Source organism: Lynx rufus, unplaced genomic scaffold (assembly GCF_022079265.1).
Source record: "Lynx rufus isolate CCGP_SWC_20201006 ecotype Redwood Valley unplaced genomic scaffold, mLynRuf1.p SCAF_3, whole genome shotgun sequence".
Classification (NCBI taxonomy): Eukaryota; Metazoa; Chordata; class Mammalia; order Carnivora; family Felidae; genus Lynx; species Lynx rufus.
The window spans coordinates 16,502,318-16,521,136 of NW_025814845.1; positions in this window are offsets into that span (position 1 = coordinate 16,502,318).

An 18,819-nucleotide genomic window follows, 5' to 3' on the forward strand; every position below is an offset into this window, starting at 1 on the left:
TCGAACTCACGGACCGCGAGATCACAACCTGAGCTGAAGTCGGACGCTTAACCGACTGAGCCACCCAGGCGCCCCCAGAATGTGTTTTTTAATTTATAATATAATGTGATAGGACTTCATCGTAACTTAAGTCCTGCTGCACTAATATATTACATGCATGATAACATATAAACCAAGAAGAACTTGAAAAGGATGAGATACAAAGAAAAAGACACAGAAGTTCTAAGATCTTCTTCCCTCTCCCCATTGCCCTTGCACACCTTCTGGGTCAATGGCCTGTAGCTTGGAAACAACTGGCCTAGACCACTTGTCCTTCCCCCCCCCCCCTCTGGTTCTTGTCCATCCTTCTCATGCTCTGAGAAAACTGACTCAATAATGGATTCCAACCCCTAGGACTAAACACAGCACCCTAAGGGAAGGCTTAGGGTTGGACGCAGGACTTGGGAGGACCATTTTCATCTGTTTTAAATTTGGGGATTTTTGTGCGAGAAGGCCAGTTGCGCAAAGGGCTTTGTAGTTAATAAAATCAAGTTGGAAAAATCACTACTTTCCAGAGCAGCGAGGACTCCTCATGCAGGCCAGTGAGAAGTGGTCTGTGTGCTCCCTTCCATTTTCTCTCTGCACTTGCCATAATCTGTCCTGTTACCTCCTTAAGTTCTTCCAGGTTCAAGGCTAGAAGCCATTACAGCAGTTCCCAGGGATGAGGCATAAATGTTCAACTGCTACTGGGCCGACTCTCCTACCTGGGAACAATATGGCCGCCATCCACGTCCTACCAGAACTGCTTTCGCTTGGAATAAAAAAAAAAAAAAGATTTCCAGAAGAAAATAGGAAAAAGTTAAAACAGCATTAGATAGCTTCTCACCAGCAGGCACAAGCACTCTGCGGTCACACTGTAAGTTATAACCGTCCTGACCTTTGCCTGTTAAAGATCCAAGATACAGTCCAACAAAATGACCCATTCGTGCAAACAGCCCCCGAAGTACTGGGCCTGGATTTGCCACGAATGTCCTGTCCAGTCAAGCACAAGTGACCCAACCCCCTGGGTCAAATCCCACGCCTCCGAGGAGATTTTTTTTTTCCCTAGAAGGCTTTCTTCTAAAAAAGAAGAAGAAGAAGAAGAAGAAGAAGAAGAAGAAGCCTCTGTCTCTCACTCTTTCTCTTCTCATCCATCCTGTTGTGGAGAGAATATGCCAAATCTTTTCACCTCTGTTCCAATTCCTTGTCCTGTATCAAGCCCACAGAGAGCTCTCCCTCCCTCCTGGGAGCTCCCACAGCAAGGATGGAAGGCCTTGTATTGGTGTGGTTCAGAACTGTTATTTAAAGAGTGTGGTGATGCCTTCACTTTCACGCATCCTTCCCGCATCGCGAGGTAGACCAGATGCGTCTACAGGGCAGGTGCTCACATCTTCCCACAGGGAACTACATGGCATCTGGCGCATAGCAGGTGCCCAGGAGTTATCTGCTGAATCCGTTTTCTTCCGAGCACGCCGTCATTTCTTTGATTCCTTTGATTCCTGAGAAAGGGGAGAGCATACCCACCCCTTGCGGGGCTGGGCCGAGGAGTGAGCCGGCCAGTCCACGGACAGCTCAGGACGCAGGTCCTAAGCCACCAGCTCCACACCCTCCTCTCGAAGAGAGTGTTAATTAATTTCTAAAGGTTTTTTTTGTTCCGTTGCCCACATTGACAGATCCGGAGATTTCCCACGCAAACCCCGCACACAAACCTGGAACGCTCGCTTCCGTGGAACACTCGGACCTCATCACTCTGCACACATTCCTCGGTGACAATGGACGGGAGCTGAGAGGTAGGGGTAGCTTTTCTCCCGAGAAGCATAGATTTGCTGGTTCACGACATAAAAATCCCTGCTCATTAAAAACAGTCAGCACTTGTTGGCCAGAGAGACACTTTGGAATGATGGAGACTGTGACACAGTGACAAGGTCACACCCCAGCCACCGCCCCGTCTGTCTGTCCATCCGTCCGTCCCCCGCTGGTTCCTGTCCTCGCGTGTCTCGCCCTCGTAGGTGCTCAGGACATGGTCGTTACCGACCCAATTCCCCTGCCTTTGTGCTCTGATCTACTTCGTCTCGTAATAACCTAATTGTTTCTGTGTCCTTTTATTTCCCTTTCCGATTTGTATTCCCCTGCCCCTTCCGGCCCGTGGGATCCTGCTGGTAGGACATCTGAATCAGACCTTACCTCATTCTTGGAGTCTCAGCTACCGCAGCCTGCCTGCTGAAGAGCAAGTAAATGAGCAGTCTGGTCAGGAAGAGCTACACCACCCAGAACAAAATTAATTCCCAAGGCTTGCTGGACCTGGCAGAACCCGAGCCGCGCTCACTAACAGGCCCTGGAGGTACAGGATGTGGGAGGTGGGACAGCTGGCCTGAATGTGGACTTCCCAGGCTCAGCCCAAGGCTGGCCTTACATCTGTCATGCCCACAGCCCTGGCTATTTGCCAGAGAAAAGAAGAAAGGCAAGAAGGAAGGGGGAGGGAGGGAGGGAGGGAGGGAGGGAAGGAGGGAGAGGAGGAGAGCGGAGGGAGAAATTCTTTGAGATCTCAGCAACACACTCATCATGGAGGTAGTTCTTAGCTCAAGAGTATGGTGCTCCCTGATTTTAGCAAAGCTGCACAATGCAGAAGTCAGCTTGTCCTTAAGATCCCGCGGCACTAGAATGGAAAAGAAATGCTTCACCGCGTTGTGACATTTAAGTGGTCATGCATTTTTCAACGTTATCAGTTATGCAAAGATGTTTATATTCATTCTCTCCTCGGTCAGGTTTCATTTACATGGGGTGGGGAAAAGTCTTCAAATAGTCTAATTAAATAAAATCGAATCATGGAAATCAAAGTTAACTGAGACAGACTTTGGAGGTTAAAAAAAAGAGTAGAAACATCCATCACATCAATAATAAGGGAAAAAACACAAGCAAGAGTAAACTAAATAAATATTCTTGTTCTCTCCACCTCTCGCTGTTTCACCTCCAAGTGTATTTTTATCTTGTATTATATTTCTAAAAATCCAGAAAGAAAAATGCCAGGAGATGACAACATGAAAAGGTTCATGGGATGCTGAGTTAATCTAAAACCTTTAGCAGCAAGGGAAAAAATTCTTCGCTTAAAGAGGCAGTTTCTCTTTAAAAAAAAAAAAATGTAGGGCTGCATGGATAGTTTTAATTCATAATCTTACAAGCATGCAAAATGAAGTTCACAAAGGTCTCAGAGAAGCCCCCGGATAAATTCAAGGCCGTCCCTTGCATTCCTACGTGCGTCCATAACTGCTTTAATATGTAAGATAATGACAGCAATGGTAATGACCTTAACTTGGGTAATCTGTTTGTTGACAGCAGGTGATAATTCGGCCTTCCTGATAGTAATCTGTTTTTTGGCAAACAAGAGAGAGGGCTATTTGCCACATACATTTATTTTTATGGGGAGGACATGTTTTATAAAGCTGGATGTGGGACAGTACAGGTGTGGAATTAATTGTCCAAGTTGAAAATATGTTAGAGATGGTATGTTAAATCCATGGCACACGGTGGCCCTGACATGATGAAATGCTCACTTCTATTAAGTAACCACAAGCCTGTATTTCCAATTATGGTGGTGAACTGCTTTCTGCTGAGTGGATTAGCTTAGTACTTCATTCTGCTGGTAGTTTTATGATCTGAGATCTTTAATTTTCCCGATTCAACTCTTAGGGGCCGCAAAGACAAGCTGCCTGACTTTTAAATAATATATTCCCCTTTTAAATTTCTGCCTCCTACCATTTCCTAGGAGTGCCATTTCCTGTCACCATAATTATAATAATTTGTATGTAGTTCCTGGGATCACATTTCTAATTGAGTCCTAAATTGGTTAACCTCATGAAGTTATTAATATGCTTTTTTAACCTGCACAAATTATATATTTGTCTGGTTGGTCAAATCATGTTCATTATTACATACATTCTGTACCTCTCTTCCTTCGCTTTTAATGTCACTATTTTAGTCCAAAGAACGTACGGTGTTTTTTATAATATGCTAAAAATTACAGAACCGTATGAGTTGGAAAGGAAGGTCCGGGCAAGGGGCTGGCAGGCGCTCAGAGGGATTCGAGATCCCATCACACCTGAACACCAAGAAATAGCCCTGGCGGAGGGAAGGGACGGCAGTAAGCGGTAGGAGGCGAGACTCAAAGTAGGGACAAGCCAGCCAGGTCACGAAGAGCTGCACCTTGCTACCCAGGGTGAAAGCAGGCCCAGGCCAGGGGACCCCCTAAGGGGTTTTTAAGTGAGGATGACCACAGCCAGCCTTGCACTGTAGAAACTTTGTTGACAGGTGGTTCAGTGAAGAATCTACTGCCCTGCAGGGGCGCCTGGGTGGCTCAGTTGGCCAAGCGTCCGACTTCGGCTCAGGTCATGATCTCACGGTCCGTGAGTTCGAGCCCCGCGTCGGGCTCTGTGCTGACAGCTCAGAGCCTGGAGCCTGTTTCAGATTCTGTGTCGCCCTCTCTCTCCGCCCCTCCCCTGCTCATGCTCTGTCTCTCTGTCTCTCTGTCTCTCTCTCTCTCTCAAAAAAAAAAAAATAAATAAAACAACAACAAAAACCTCTACTGCCCTCCAGACCAGAAATGATGAATGTGTGAATTCGAGTTGTGGCCAAGATGATGGGTCCATTTTGAGAGTTGTTTCTACCCCAAGGAGGTTACCGTCTAGATTGGAAGGTGATCCAAAGGCGACAGAACGGACAACAGCACAAGGTCGTTCGGAATCAACTGCTAACTGCGCGGGCACCGGGGAAAGGGAGACCAGTGAACACGAGAAAGTCAGAGAAAAGCAGGCAAACCGGGAAGCAGTGCTTGAGGGGACAGTGGCCTAGGTGAGTGTTTGCTGAGCAACGGAGGCTGTTAATTTGGGAGAAAACAAGGACACCTTCTTGGTGGCCGTATGGAGCAGCGCTTCAAACGGAGCAGTCGGCTCAACCAGGCTTCCACTGATGACGCCCCCCCGGAAGCCCCCCCACGACCAAAGACCAGCTCTACACAAAACACCCCCAAATGTTAAGATCCTCACCCTAACCACCTAGGACCACACCCTAGGCAGTCGGTGCCATTCACACGTGCGAACATTAAATACGATCTCAAGACGGATGGTCTCTCTGTCCTGAAGATTCATATAATCCCCTTTCTCGGACTGTTCTTTTATTTAAATGTGTCCTAAATCATGCTTCCGTAGGCCCGGGTTGATATAAAATCAATGTCTCCACAATTCCTTTTTGTCTCTGATGACGCAACCAGATTGCCAGTTTTGGATTAGCGTGTTTTACAGAAACCCTGTGCAGCGTACCAGCGGTGAGTTTTATTATTATGAAATAGTAATAATTGGCACACATAGGATTCAGTTCTTCCAAACCTCTCAAGAAACCTGTTGGTATGTGTTACGCTCTCGACTTAAAGTAGTGCAGAAGTTAGAAGTATAGCCATGGTCCTTGTGAAGTCCTCAAAGGGGGTGGACGGGAGGGGGGGGCAGGGAGACATGAAAACTATCCGAAAAATCTCACCCATTATGCATTTCTGAGTTAATTCAGCAGGCAGGGACTGCCCACCTCTAATAAATACATTCTGAGAATCCAGAGAACATTACTGGTTAAAAGATGCTCACTCAGGGCGCCTGGGTGGTTCTAGTCAGTAAAGCGTCTGGCTCTTGGTTTCAGCTCAGTTCACGATCTCCTGGTTCGTGAGATTGAGGCCTGCATCAGGCTCTGGGCTGACTGCGTAGAACTGCTTGGGATTCTCTCTCTCTCCCTCGTTCTCTGCCCTTCCCCTGCTCATAGTCCCCCCGCCTCCGCCCAAAATAAATAAATAAACTTAAAAATAAGATATTCACTCAGTATCATTGAAATGATCCAGTCCATATTGTTTACGGTATGAATGCTTGTGTCCCCACCCAAATTCCTATGCTGAGATGCTAACTCCCCACGTGATGGTATGAGGCGGGGTCTGTGGGACGTGATTAGGTCACGGGGAGGGAGCTGCCTTGAATGGGATTAGTGCCCTTAGAAAAGAGACCCCGGAGAACTCTCTTGGTTTTTGTTTTGTTTTGTTTTGTTTTTTGCCACATGAGTCCACAGCTAGAAAAGTGCCATCTGGGAAGCTGGAAGCGGACCCTCACCAGACACTGATCTGACCACACCTTGATCTTGGACGTCCAGCCTCCAGAACTGTGAGAAAAAAATGTTTGTTGTTTGAGTCGGCCAGTCTGCGGTGCTTTTGTTACAGCAGCCCGAACGGGCTAAGACAGCGGGGAAGCAGTGTCTCCTCAGCATGTCTTGTCCTGCCACCTGGCATACACCAAAGCCAGGAGAAGGAAAGGGACAGTTGAATTCCTCCACATCCACACCAACACATGTCATCTTGTGTTTTCTGATAATAGCCATCCTGAGGCGATATCTAACTGCGGTTCTGACTTGCATTTCCCTGAAGATCGGTGATGTTGTACACCTTTTCATAAGTCTGTTGGCCATTTGTATGTCTTCTTTGGACAACTGTCTATTCAAATCTTCAGCCCGTTTTTCAAGAATCCAGTTATTGGTTTTTTGCTATTGAGTTGCGGGACTTCTTTGCAACTCAATATTCAATTCCTCAAGGGGGGGGTGGGGAGACAAAGACACCGTTAACACAATAACAACACAGAAGGGTGCTAAGGAGAGGCCAGAATGAAAGATGGAACTCTCTCAGAGTCCTGTGGGGTGTGATGGACTGAATGTGTGTGCCCCGCCCCAATCATATGCTGAAATCCAATCCCCAGGGTGATGGCATTAGGAAGTGGGATCATTGGGAGGAGGCCAGGTCACGAAGGAGCAGCCCCCATGCTTGAGATTACTGTTCTCACAACCAAAGGAAAAGACCAAGGTCTCTCCCTTCCGGGCTTGTGAGAATACGATGAGACGCTGGCTGTCTACAACCCAAAACAGGGCCTCACCGGAATCCAACCACGCAGGCACCCTGACCTTGGACTTCCAGAGTTGTGACAAATACATGTTGTTTATAAGCCATTGAGTGTGCGGTGCCTTGTTACAGCAGCCCAAACTCACTAAGACAGGGGGAAACGCTGAATTTACTAGACAACCGTCTCACGTCTTTGCCTGATTTTACAAGTGAAAATTCATCCGCCACATATGGAACACCCCCTTCCAGAGCTGGTCACTTCAACCCCGGAGCATCTCTTCTCTACTCGCTGCTACGCCACCGCAACCTTCCCCTGTCCCTCCTAGACACATCCCGAATGCTCTCGGGCAGGCCACCCAGCCCTGCAACAACGATGCCCCCCCCCCCACTCATCTCCATGACATGACCAGAAACACTCTCCTCCCTCCATTGCCAAGTGGTCCCAAGGCTGTGCAGAAACCAAAGACGGCGCTTCTTCACGAAACAGCGACGTTAGATCCGTCATTGTTCTGTCCGGCGCTACTGAGTGGACGCATGAGGGGCCACGTTGACGGGCTCCAGACCATCACCACAAAGCAGGACCGGGCAGGTAACTTCAGGAGCTGAACCAAACACAACCGTCCTCTGGGCAAGCGAACAAAGAAAGGCGGGAAAGGAGCGTCGGTTGGGATGGGGCACTGGAGTTGAGAGGCGATGATATAGAATCTGGACTGGCAGCCATTTGGGATGACTTTTAAGCCACACGAGTCAGGGAGAAAGGGGCTCCGAAGACGGCAGGGGCGAGCAGCCTCTGCCTCGACTGCACAGCGCTCGGTCCCACTTCGCATGACATGTGGCTTCACTTCCTGACCTTAGATTCCCATAATGAGTCTGAATCCTCACCTACACCTGCTAGCCACCCAAGCCCTGGGGGGGTGGGGGTGCGGGCGGCCCGTGGGGGCGTGGGGGTGCGTGTAGTGGGTTTTCTTCCCTGCAAACAGAAGGAGGAAACACTGGCATGAAACAGCCCCAGAAGACATCCCTTCCCACACAACAACCGAGGCAATGACCTTCTGAAGACTTCAGCACCAAGCCCTTCTTCCAACAGGGGCAACTGTTCTTTACAGCAACGGACACAAGAGCGGTCTGCTCACTTAGTTATTTTTCTTAAGATTTGATTTTTAAGTAATTTCTACACCCAACGTGGGGCTCGAACTTACAACTCCGAGATCAAGAGTTTCATGCTCTACGGACTGAGCCAGCCGGGCACTGCTCATTTAGACATTTAAAACCACCAGAGGACTTACAAGGGTCCGCAGAGCATGTCGACGACAGTGACACCTGCTCATCCTCCACTAGAAGCCAACTCGCTACCGAAGACCACGGACATCGGCCCTGAACGCGCTACTTAACGTGGGACATGCCAAATTTTCTTGACTCTCTCCATGACCCGCACCACGATATGTTCCCATATAACTGGATGGATATACCGTTGCTCCACACTTTCCAACACTCACTTCACAAAAGAGCGGGCCGTGCCTTGGCCCCGAACGGTCCATCCGCCGCTCAGCGTCTGAGGCTCCACCTTCAGCTTTGTCTTGGCATCTTCCCACCAGACACTCAGGTGGCCTTTCTCCACGATGGGAAATGGAGGCAGCTGCCCATATTCTTTGTTTGGGGAAACGACTCTCCCCGTTGAGTCCCTGCATGTCCCACCTCTCTCATCCATATCACGCAAGAGCCCCAATGGTTCACTCTTCCCCTTATTCGTTCTCGCCCAGCCTCCTCAAAGCAGCCAGGGGGACCTTCTGAGAACACAAAGCAGGCCATGTCCCTCTCCTGCTTAAAAATCTCCAGGGGATTCCCGTAGCACTGACAATGAATTCGAAACTCCTCTCGTGACTCCTGCAGTCTCCCGGGATCTGGTCGGCAACCTCCCTCCTTATCTCAGCCACATCCCCTCACTTGCCCTGCTGCAGCCACATGGGAAGTACTTTCCACGCCGGCCAGCCGGGAACAGCCACCTCCCCGAGCCCCAACAAGGCTTCCGTGAGGGACTCCCCTTGAGCAGCCCCCAACCTGAACACCCCCCCCCCCCACGGTACACACACCAGCCGGCTCACTGTCGACCCATCACAGGGTCCTTTTCCATAATCTTCTCAGCACTGATCGTTTCACAGATTATCTGGTGCCTGCATTTACTTGTGTTTTCATTCCGCCTCTCCCCGACAGATTATAAATTCCACCAAAGCCAGGACCTTTCTTTCTTTACTCACTGCACTCCACCCAGGTTCTAAAACAGTGCCTGGAACAGGATAAAGCCTCCCGAAGTACTCGTTGAAAGAACACTCCTCTAACTTGAGATCCAAAGAGTTACAATATTTCAGCTAGTTTTGCTCAAAAGATTCCTTTTCCCATTTATAAGCCCAAAGTACTCATTTCTACCTTAACATTACTTTTCCCACTGATAATGGAAATAATAGTCACCATTTGGTTTTGAAATACCACTCTATGTTAAATACCTAAGCAATCTGCATTTATTATAGGTCAACCAAAAAAGAACTGGATATTACCTGTCTCCTATAATTGGATTGTATTTTCTGAAGAATCACGTTATTCGAGAGTTTTGCCTTCTAATTTTCTTTGGTATTACATGTTTTTATTCCCTGCAAATATATAGGCAATTTTTTCCACTTTGTTTGCAAATCGGGGAAAAGAAATATTAAAATCTGAAGCGGACAACAGACCTTCTGGAAATGACCTGACTGGTGTGCAGCCGGCCACGGGGCTTCTCAACAAAGGAATGAACGTGTCTGTTCCTAGAAACTATCTTCTTGAAACTTACCTCATCACCAACGTGGTCTGTGGGAACAAGTCAAGAAAGGGACAGAGAAAAATGAGGTCAAATGGATACCATGGTTTCCCCACAACTGCCTCCTGTAAACCTGGTTAGCATCAGTTCGCAGGTACCGCGTTGGTGTCCCTTTGCCCAATTTTAGACTAACATCATTGCTGTGGCTTCTGTGCGCTTCCCACATGCCACGCATCACCCTAAGCTCTTCACATGTGTCATCTTATAGATCAAAAAACTGAAGGTTAGTACCTTGCAGAGCTGGTTGTAAAATACCGTACCTTTCACCATGACGCTATTCTCGAATTTCCTTTCAGAACCTCTATTTGAATAGCTTTCAATTTGCAGAGGTCACAATTTGAAAGCAAGGCAGATTTCTTATGCAAACCTTCCCGGGAAGAAGACATCAGTGTTTCAGAGATTCTTTTCTTCCCAGCACAAATAGAGGAATCGAAAGCCTGAATTATACTCACTAGTAAAAACAATGACAGTATTAATAACCACTGTGTTAAATTCATCATTACAAGTAACCTTTCTCTCTTCCCTTGATTTCATAAACCCTGCATATTAAATCTGGACCGGATGCCTACAGACATCTTTGAAAACAGTACGTCATCATCTGAATATTTGGCCATTTGAAGAACAAAAAAAAAACTGGCTGGCTCCAAATTCCTCACCCTTAAAAAATGTTTTTAAGGCTTAATGGAGATGTAGCTCCGTGCCTGTTGCTGCCCCTTCAAATGACCACCTAACAAAGACCTCTTCTGTTATGAAAGACTTTTTCGGGTTCCAAAAACTCTCTGAGGAAAGAATTATTTCTTGTCATAACTTTTCCGAGTCTGCTCAAAGACAAGAAACGACAGGGAATTTGATTAGAATCACAAATAGATCTAAGAGTAATAGTAAAGGCAGATAACTGAGCTACGATAATCAGCACTTCGGCTTGGGTTCCTAATCAAATAATTCTTTGATTTTCATGATTTTGTTTAATCTATAATACCCCTTCCCAGTACATATCATAAACTTTGATTTCGTGTTTGCATAAAAATGAACAAGTGTCTGCATTTGTGTTGTATCTTATCGACTGGAATTAAGTTCACCATCAAACAATGATTTCAAATTTTCCTTAAACACTCGGGCTTATCCTATTTTCTGTTCTAGCCATAGAAAATCACATGATAATTCCTTTTCAGACTACAGAACATCTCTCGGAAAGGCTGGCTAACATCTTAATTAGGCAAGACCTCAACGGCATTTTCAACAAGACTCTGCTCTACATATGTCTGTAGGTCAGTGACTATATTTGTTTTCGTTTATTCCTTCTGCCTAAACTCCAGTCGTTTTGCTCTATACCACGAAGTGCGTCAGGGACCAAGACAGTTGGACCATGCAAGGATTAATTTGATGTGTCAACTTGGCTGGGCCGTGGTACCTGCATAGGCTACCTGCATCCAGACATTCTTCTGGATGTTTCCGTAAAGGTGTTTCCTGGATGAGATTAATACTTAAATTGGTGACTTTGAGTAAAGCAGGTTACCCTCCATAATGTGGGTGGGCCTCGTCCGATCCGGTTGAAGTCCCCATCAGAAGAAAGACTGATTTCTCTTCAGCAAGAATTCTGCCAGCAGATGGGTTTCAGAATCAAATAGCAACTCTTCCCTGAGTCTCTAGACTGCCAATCTACTCTGCAGATTTTGGATTTACCAGGCCTCTACCATTGCATGAACCACTTTAAGCCAATCTAATTCCTTCCCACCCACCCACTCCCACAGCCACCAAACACATATGTGGTCCTCGTGGCCATGTAGCCCCTCCCTTCCAGTAGTAGAATCTGTTCCTCCACTCCCTGAATCTGGGATGGCCTTGTGACTTTCTCTGACCAACAGAATAAGACAGAAGTAATGTTTTATAATGATAGCAAGGGGCTTCAAGAAACCTCTGGTCTTCCTCTCTCTTGCTTTTCTTGAGAACCTTGTGATCACTGCTATGTGAATGAGCATGGGCTAGCCTGCCGGATGATGGATACATGAAAACATGGCTCAGTCACCCCCATGGCCCAGCCAACATCCAGCCCTCTGCCAGATAGGAGTCAGACCATCAACTGCCAGCTGACCACAGGCATCATTGAACCTAGCCAAATCCAGCAGAAGAACCACCCAACTGATCTCAGCCCACATTCCTGACCCGTATAATTATGCACTTACAAATGGTTGTTTTAACCCACCAAGTTTTGGGTGGCTTGGTATACTGCAAGAGTTAACTGAGAGGTACAATGAGTATTATTGCCTTTTACCCAGATAAGGAATTCAAGAGCAACATAATCTGGATGAGGACATATTTGACATGTTGTGCTTGAAATATCAATAGGACTGTCAAATATCCAGTTGGTTCAACAGTTCTGGAGCCCAGGAACTGTGTTTGCCTGGAAACACAAATCTGAAAGACAAAGGCATGCATGTCACTGATTTTCATGGGTGGGTAGATTGCCACAGGAGAGCAAGCGCAGAGTGAAATGAGATCCAGGTGGGATCCCAGGAACGACGAAGGTCAGGCAAAGCAAGAGAGTCAATGAGGGAGAGGAGGAAACATGATGAAAGACAGGAAGATGCCACAGAAGCCAAAGGAATTTCTCAACAGACTCGAAGTCACACAAATGTCTAAAGAACGTATATGTAAACTAATATGAGTCCCCAGCAATGGGGAATTATAAAGTCATTGCCAGAAGAGCTTCAGCAAAGTAGTGGAGGCTAAAACCATTATTAAAGGGCACTAAAAAGTGAAAGGGAGGGGAGGATTTGGAAACAGTGAGTGTCTACAAGTCTCTTGCTGAGCATGGCAACAGGTTCCCTGCCCTGGAACACTAACTGCCCCTTTGCTCCAAGAATCTGTGGATTTACGTCATTAAAATGGATGGCCCCCAACAACAGCTGGGTCTTTCATGCCACTCAACAAAAGGTGACAGACAACGTCTAAAGGGAAGTGAAATGTTAATGGAGTAATTTTTCAAGCTGGGAGAGAGAGATCTTGGTACATTTATTCCTAAGTGGAGTCACAAAGGCATAACTAATGGCTCAACATCCTGGAGAGAATGGGAGGGAATGATATCCACAGGTTCAAGGAAAACTGGAGCTGGAAAGATGGAGATTTCCAGATAGGAGACCAAAAGCTGACGGAACTTATATTGGGTAATCGCAAATCTTCACCTGGGAAGAGAGCCAGGGTGGGCAGGGGAGTTGTTGACGGTGGGCAAGTGTCTGCAGTTGCAGATATGGACAGTGAGTGAGCCCGATGATCCAAACAAGGCTTCTTGAATGGCACTGAGGTGGGGGACAATAAAATTATAGCAGCATTCTTTAACATGACTGGGTTTTTCCAATAGCAAGTCAAAAGCTTGCCTGTGGAAGCAAACCAAGGCCGTTGGTTGGACGGATCCAAGACTGAGATTTAACGGACAGATGCAGAAGGGCAAGAGATTAAGGGCTTTGAGGTTTTCTCAAGAGAATGGTTAAAGTGACGTATCCTAGGATCTGGGCTGGCTAAAGGAGTGGGGGGAAAGTATGGTTGATGACCTGGGGAAAAGGGAGAGTAGTACAGGGACAGACATGTTGCAGATAAATGGGTGAGGGAGCAGGAAGGCCACGAGACTACAGTCATAGATGATTACACTGGAGTTTAAGTTTCTAGAAGCAGAGCCATTCCAAAGGACGAGGCCAGGGTGTGGGCAACGTGACTGGGCTGCCACTTGGAAGCTAAGCCACTGGGTACATTCCCCATGCACAGATGCTGAAGATCATTGGGTGGTGGCAGCTGGGGTAGAGAGGAGACATGAGCCAGGTCCTGGGCCCTGAAGGACACAGGGAAGTGACATGAACATGATAAGATGGCCGGGATGAAAGGTCTGATGGGAATTTCACTGGAGGCTATGCAGGGATCATACAGTTTTGTGAGATAGTATAATGTTCTGGAAGCAACAATGGCCACAGCCTCCCTGGGCCTCAGGGATGTAAACAAATGAACGACTGCTGCCCCCTCCCCAAAATGCACTTTCTTAGGCAGGAATGAAATTTCAGTCAAGGCAAGATTTGGGGAAGGGGCGTTTATACTGCCGATGGACCAAGCGTCCTAAAAAAGTCCTACTGAGAAAAGTCGCAAGGAGGTCATCTGAGAAAGGAAGTGGGGAAAGCCAGAGAGAAATGAGAATGGCCTTCATTACAGAACTTAATCATGCTGACTTTTGTACAAGAGTTTTTATTGTCATGAGTATCTCTAAGATTTGTTTTGTCGGCGTCCAGACCAGACCAACAATAACGACGCATGAATGCATTGTAGTCAACATCCCTCTTCCCTTGGAATTATCTCTGGAATGACAAGACATACTGCTTACAGTCCAGGCTTATTCCTTGTGCTGAAGTTTAAGTAATTCAGTGAGAGGAACAAGAAAGATTTTTCTCTCTTTAGATCTCAACAGAACATAAGGCGGTAGATATTTGCAGAGATAGGCCCTGGAAAAAGAGAAAAAAAGTGCTCATCTGATAACCAGACTTAAATTCTTGACATAAACTATTTGCTTGGGTCACCTAACCCACATTTTGTTCTAGTAGCCCAAAGGATTTGCAAAAGCGGAAGACAAAAGGTCATCATTGTTGTGAGTATGACGTCTTGGGGTATCTGGGTGGCTCAGTCGGTTGAGCGCCTGACTCTTCATGATCTCAGGGTCATGAGATGGAACCTTCCATTGGGCTCCTCGCTGGGCGTGGCGCCTGCTTAGGATTCTGTCTCCCTCTCCCTCTGCCCCTCCCCAACTCATGCATGTGCACATGTACGCGTGCTCCCTCTCTCTCTCAAAAAAGAAAAAAAAAAAAGAGTATAACCTCTTGACTGATATAGTCATTAAAAAAAGGTTTATTTTGAAGTTTCCAAACAGGCAAAGAAAATACTGTACTATGAGGATTCATTATATAATAGCCTCCACCTGGGAACTTAACAAATAGCTACTCGGAGTGTTAAGTTGGTGCTTCTTTTCTGAGAAGCAAGTAACACAAAAGTCTTAAAATGTTTATGCCCTTGGACCTGGCTGTCCTACCACTCGGTATTACCCTAAAGAAATAATCATAGATATGCCCCCCAGGTTCAGTCATAATTGGCAACAAGCTAAATACCCAATATTTAGGAGGATGGTTAAATAAATTGTCCTAGGGGCGCCTGGGTGGCTCAGTCGGTTAAGCGTCCGACTTCAGCTCAGGTTACGATTTCGCGGTCCGTGAGTTCGAGCCCCGCGTCGGGCTCTGGGCTGATGGCTCAGAGCCTGGAGCCTGCTTCCGATTCTGTCTCCTTCTCTCTCTGCCCCTCCCCCGTTCATGCTCTGTCTCTCTCTGTCTCAAAAATAAATAAAATGTTTAAAAAAAATTAAAAAAAATTAAAAAAATAAAATAAATTGTCCTATAATCGCACAATGGAATACTACAGAGCCATTAAAAGGGACACAAAGGCATAGGAAATACTGCACGGCAGTTGGGTATGATTTATTGGGCTAAAATCAGGTTACAAAAATACATAGGATACCAATTCAAAAATGAAATCTGAAGGCTAAGAACACAGTAGAGAAGTGTATATGTTAAAATATCACCTGTGACTATCTTTAGGTATTTGCATTATGTACAGTTTTGATTTTCCTCTCTTTTCTTTACTTTCTTAGGAATATTTTCCAAAACAAAAATGTTATCGATAAGAAAAATTAATGATATGTTTTTATCAGTTTCCTGGCAGATGATATTCAAAAACAGTGCCCTAGAAAACAAGTTTACACACATATTTTTTTAATTAGGTAGGAGGAAAGTGTTCCCTGCACTTGAAAATGCAGGACAACAGAGGTATTAGTCCTAATTTGGAAGGAAAGGGCCTTTGGGGTTGGTACTTAAAGGAGAACATTCCTGCCCCTCTATGGTCTGACCATTTTTGAATTAGGGGCTGATATCTTGAAATTCCCATAACGAGCCCAGGTTTATTTCTCTATTGAAATGATTGATAAAGATTTTAGTTAGCACCTATTTCATGTTCAACAGTGTGTTTAATGTTGTGGGGGGTGCAAACAATGTTATAAAAAAAAGAAAAATACACGGCACTTATAAATCAACTAAGAAAAAAGCTAGCTATTTACATACAATGCAGGCATAAAAGCACTAGTAACAACTAGCATTTGAGCAGTGCTTACTGTTTTTAGAAAGACTTCTTCATTGGGGAGCCTGGGTGGCTCAGTCGGCTCGGCTCAGGTTGTGATCTCACTGTTTGTGAGTTCGAGCCCCACATCAGGCTCTTTGCAGTCAAGCACGAAGCCCGCTTCAGATCCTCTGCCCCCCTCTCTCTCCGCCCCTTCCCCTCTCTCACAGCCCCTCCCCCCTCTTTCTCTCTCAAAAGTAAACATTAAAATGAAGGCTCACTTACTATATTTGCCCAAATCTGTGAGGCATTTTCCCAAAATTCTCCAGAAAGGAGGGCTATTCGAGTATTTCCGAAGGCTCTCATATTATAGGACATTCTCTAATTACTTTATTTAAACAACTAAGTAATGCTTGGGGAAGACTCATTAGCCTGAAATGACCTCAGTCAATGCTTGTTTGGGATGCTTTGAGAGGTCACTTGATGGAATCCATTACGGCGGAGGCAAAGAGATTTAATACAGATTTAGTCCTTGCTCCTGGAGTGAGGCCCCACAATGCAAACGTTTAATATCGTTGTAAGCAAGCATTTTAAAAATAACTACTTAAGTGAGAATAATGTCTATTTATTTAACATTTACTTTATGTCTGGGTCTGTTTTCCGTGCTACTATAATACAAAAATGGTTTCCCTTTTCGGAAAGCATACCCTCCTTCCACCATAATGATAATGACTAAGACAGAACTTTACAGTTTACAAACACTCCCCAAAAACATCATCACACTTGATTATCCTAGTACAGTAAAAGAATGGATACGGCCAAAATCTCGGAAGAATGAACGAGCACGTTCGCTTTCACGCACGTACCCAAGGAATCAGCCCACTCTTCTCTAGCAACGTGGTCGTTAGGACTAGTTTAATTGGGGGAAATAATTTTTCAATTATTTCTCATGCAATTGTGTAGCAGATCAAAAAATCCACTAGCAATGGAGTCCTACTTCCTAAAAATAACAAGCCTTTGATAAACATTGTAAAGATGATTCCATCCCCTTTTACCATTTTTTGGCTCTTTTCACAAAGCTATGTAAGCCTTTCAGTCTGACATCACACAAAGAAAGAAGTAAAAGATTGCATTAGCACAGCTGCACAGGCCCAGAGTGTGGCCCCAACTTCAGATGCTATTTTACTCTCTAGGTCGGGTGACTCATTTTAACCCAGAAAAAGGTTAGGAATCTATTAAAGCTCAAGAAGATCCAAAATAAAATCTTACGTTTGACTTACTAGTTAAACTGTTCTCTTGACATTGTCAACAGAGCGGATTTTGAATGATGCATAGATCCTCCCTTTCCAGCGAAGTTTCAAAGCTTGCTTGCTTGTGACAGAACAGGGTGGAAAGCAAGTCTTGGATCTGGATTACTCACAGAATCCAGCTCTGCCAGCTCCTTCCCTTTGCTGAGTAAGAGAGAGGGAGGGGAGCCGCTGCAGGGAGATTCACCCTGGGAAGGCCCCACTTGTAAATTTCCAAAGTCACACACGAGTTTCAGGACAGACCTCGCCCCCTTCACCTGGTCTTACTGTAGACATTCTTTTTCTTTCTTGACACCTCGCGGTTTAAAGGGAGTGAGGAAAGGAGCACCTGGGTGGCTCAGTCGGTTGAGCGTCCGACTTCGGCTCAGGTCATGATCTCGCGGTCTGTGAGTTCGAGCCCCGCGTCGGGCTCTGTGCTGACAGCTCAGAGCCTGGAGCCTGCTTCGGATTCTGTGTCTCCCTCTCTCTCTGCCCCTCCCCTGCTCATGCTCTGTCTCTCTCTGTCTCAAAAATAAATAAAAACGTTAAAAAAATTAAAAAAAAAAAAATAAAGGGAGTGAGGAAAGGAGCACCTGGGTGGCTCGGTCGGTTGAGTGACGGCCTTGGGCTCAGGTTCATGATCTCACGGTTCCTGAGTTCAAGCTCCACATCGGGCTCTCTGCTGTCAGGTGCAGAGCCTGCTTGGGATCCTCTGTCCCCACTTCTCTCTGCCCCTCCCCCGCTCGTGCACATGCTCGCACGTGCTCTCTCTCAAAAATAAATGAATAAACCAATAAGTAGGATGAGGATGGATGGATGGATGGATAAATAGACGAATAGTAGATGACAGATTCATGACATGTGTGTATGTATGGATATAGATACAAAAAGACTTCTATGATATAAATTACACACATACCATATATGTCACATGATCTACGTCTTGCCTACTAAATTAAAGCTCCTTGAGGGGCACCTGGGTGGCTCAGTCAGTTACGCATCCGACTTCGGCTCAGGTCATGATCCCGTGGTTCATGGGTTCGAGCCCCCTGTGGGGCTCTGTGCTGACAGCTCAGAGCCTGGACCTGCTTCCGATTCTGTGTCTCCCTCTCTCTCTGCCCATCCCCTGCTTGCTTTCTCTCTCTCTCTCTCTCTGTCAAAAATAAATGAACATTAAAAAAAAAATTAAAGCTCCTTGAGGGCAGGGACACCACACTGTAGGCACAAAATAAATCTTGAATGAAAACAAATCGCCAAAAAAAAACCCTTGACAACTACTCCTTGACAAATTCCTCCCATGTTTTCTTTCTGCCAGAAATACTCCCTCTGCCCCACTCCTGTCCTTATTATACTCACCTGCCCAAATTCTCTCCGTTTTTCCAAGTCCAAATGAAATGTCACTACCTTCTTAAAACCTTCTGTGATTCTGCCAGGCAAGAGTAAACTCTCCCTCATCCTAATGACCATAGATAGCACTATTCTCTGCTCCTTTCTTAAAGCATTTTCTAAGCTTCTCTGCGGCAGAGAGGTGATGCCCGGCTTGTGTCCCAGAACCATGCTGAAGAAACGTGTTTGATCCCTCTTCGATTCTCCTGTCATCCACTGGTTCATCCACC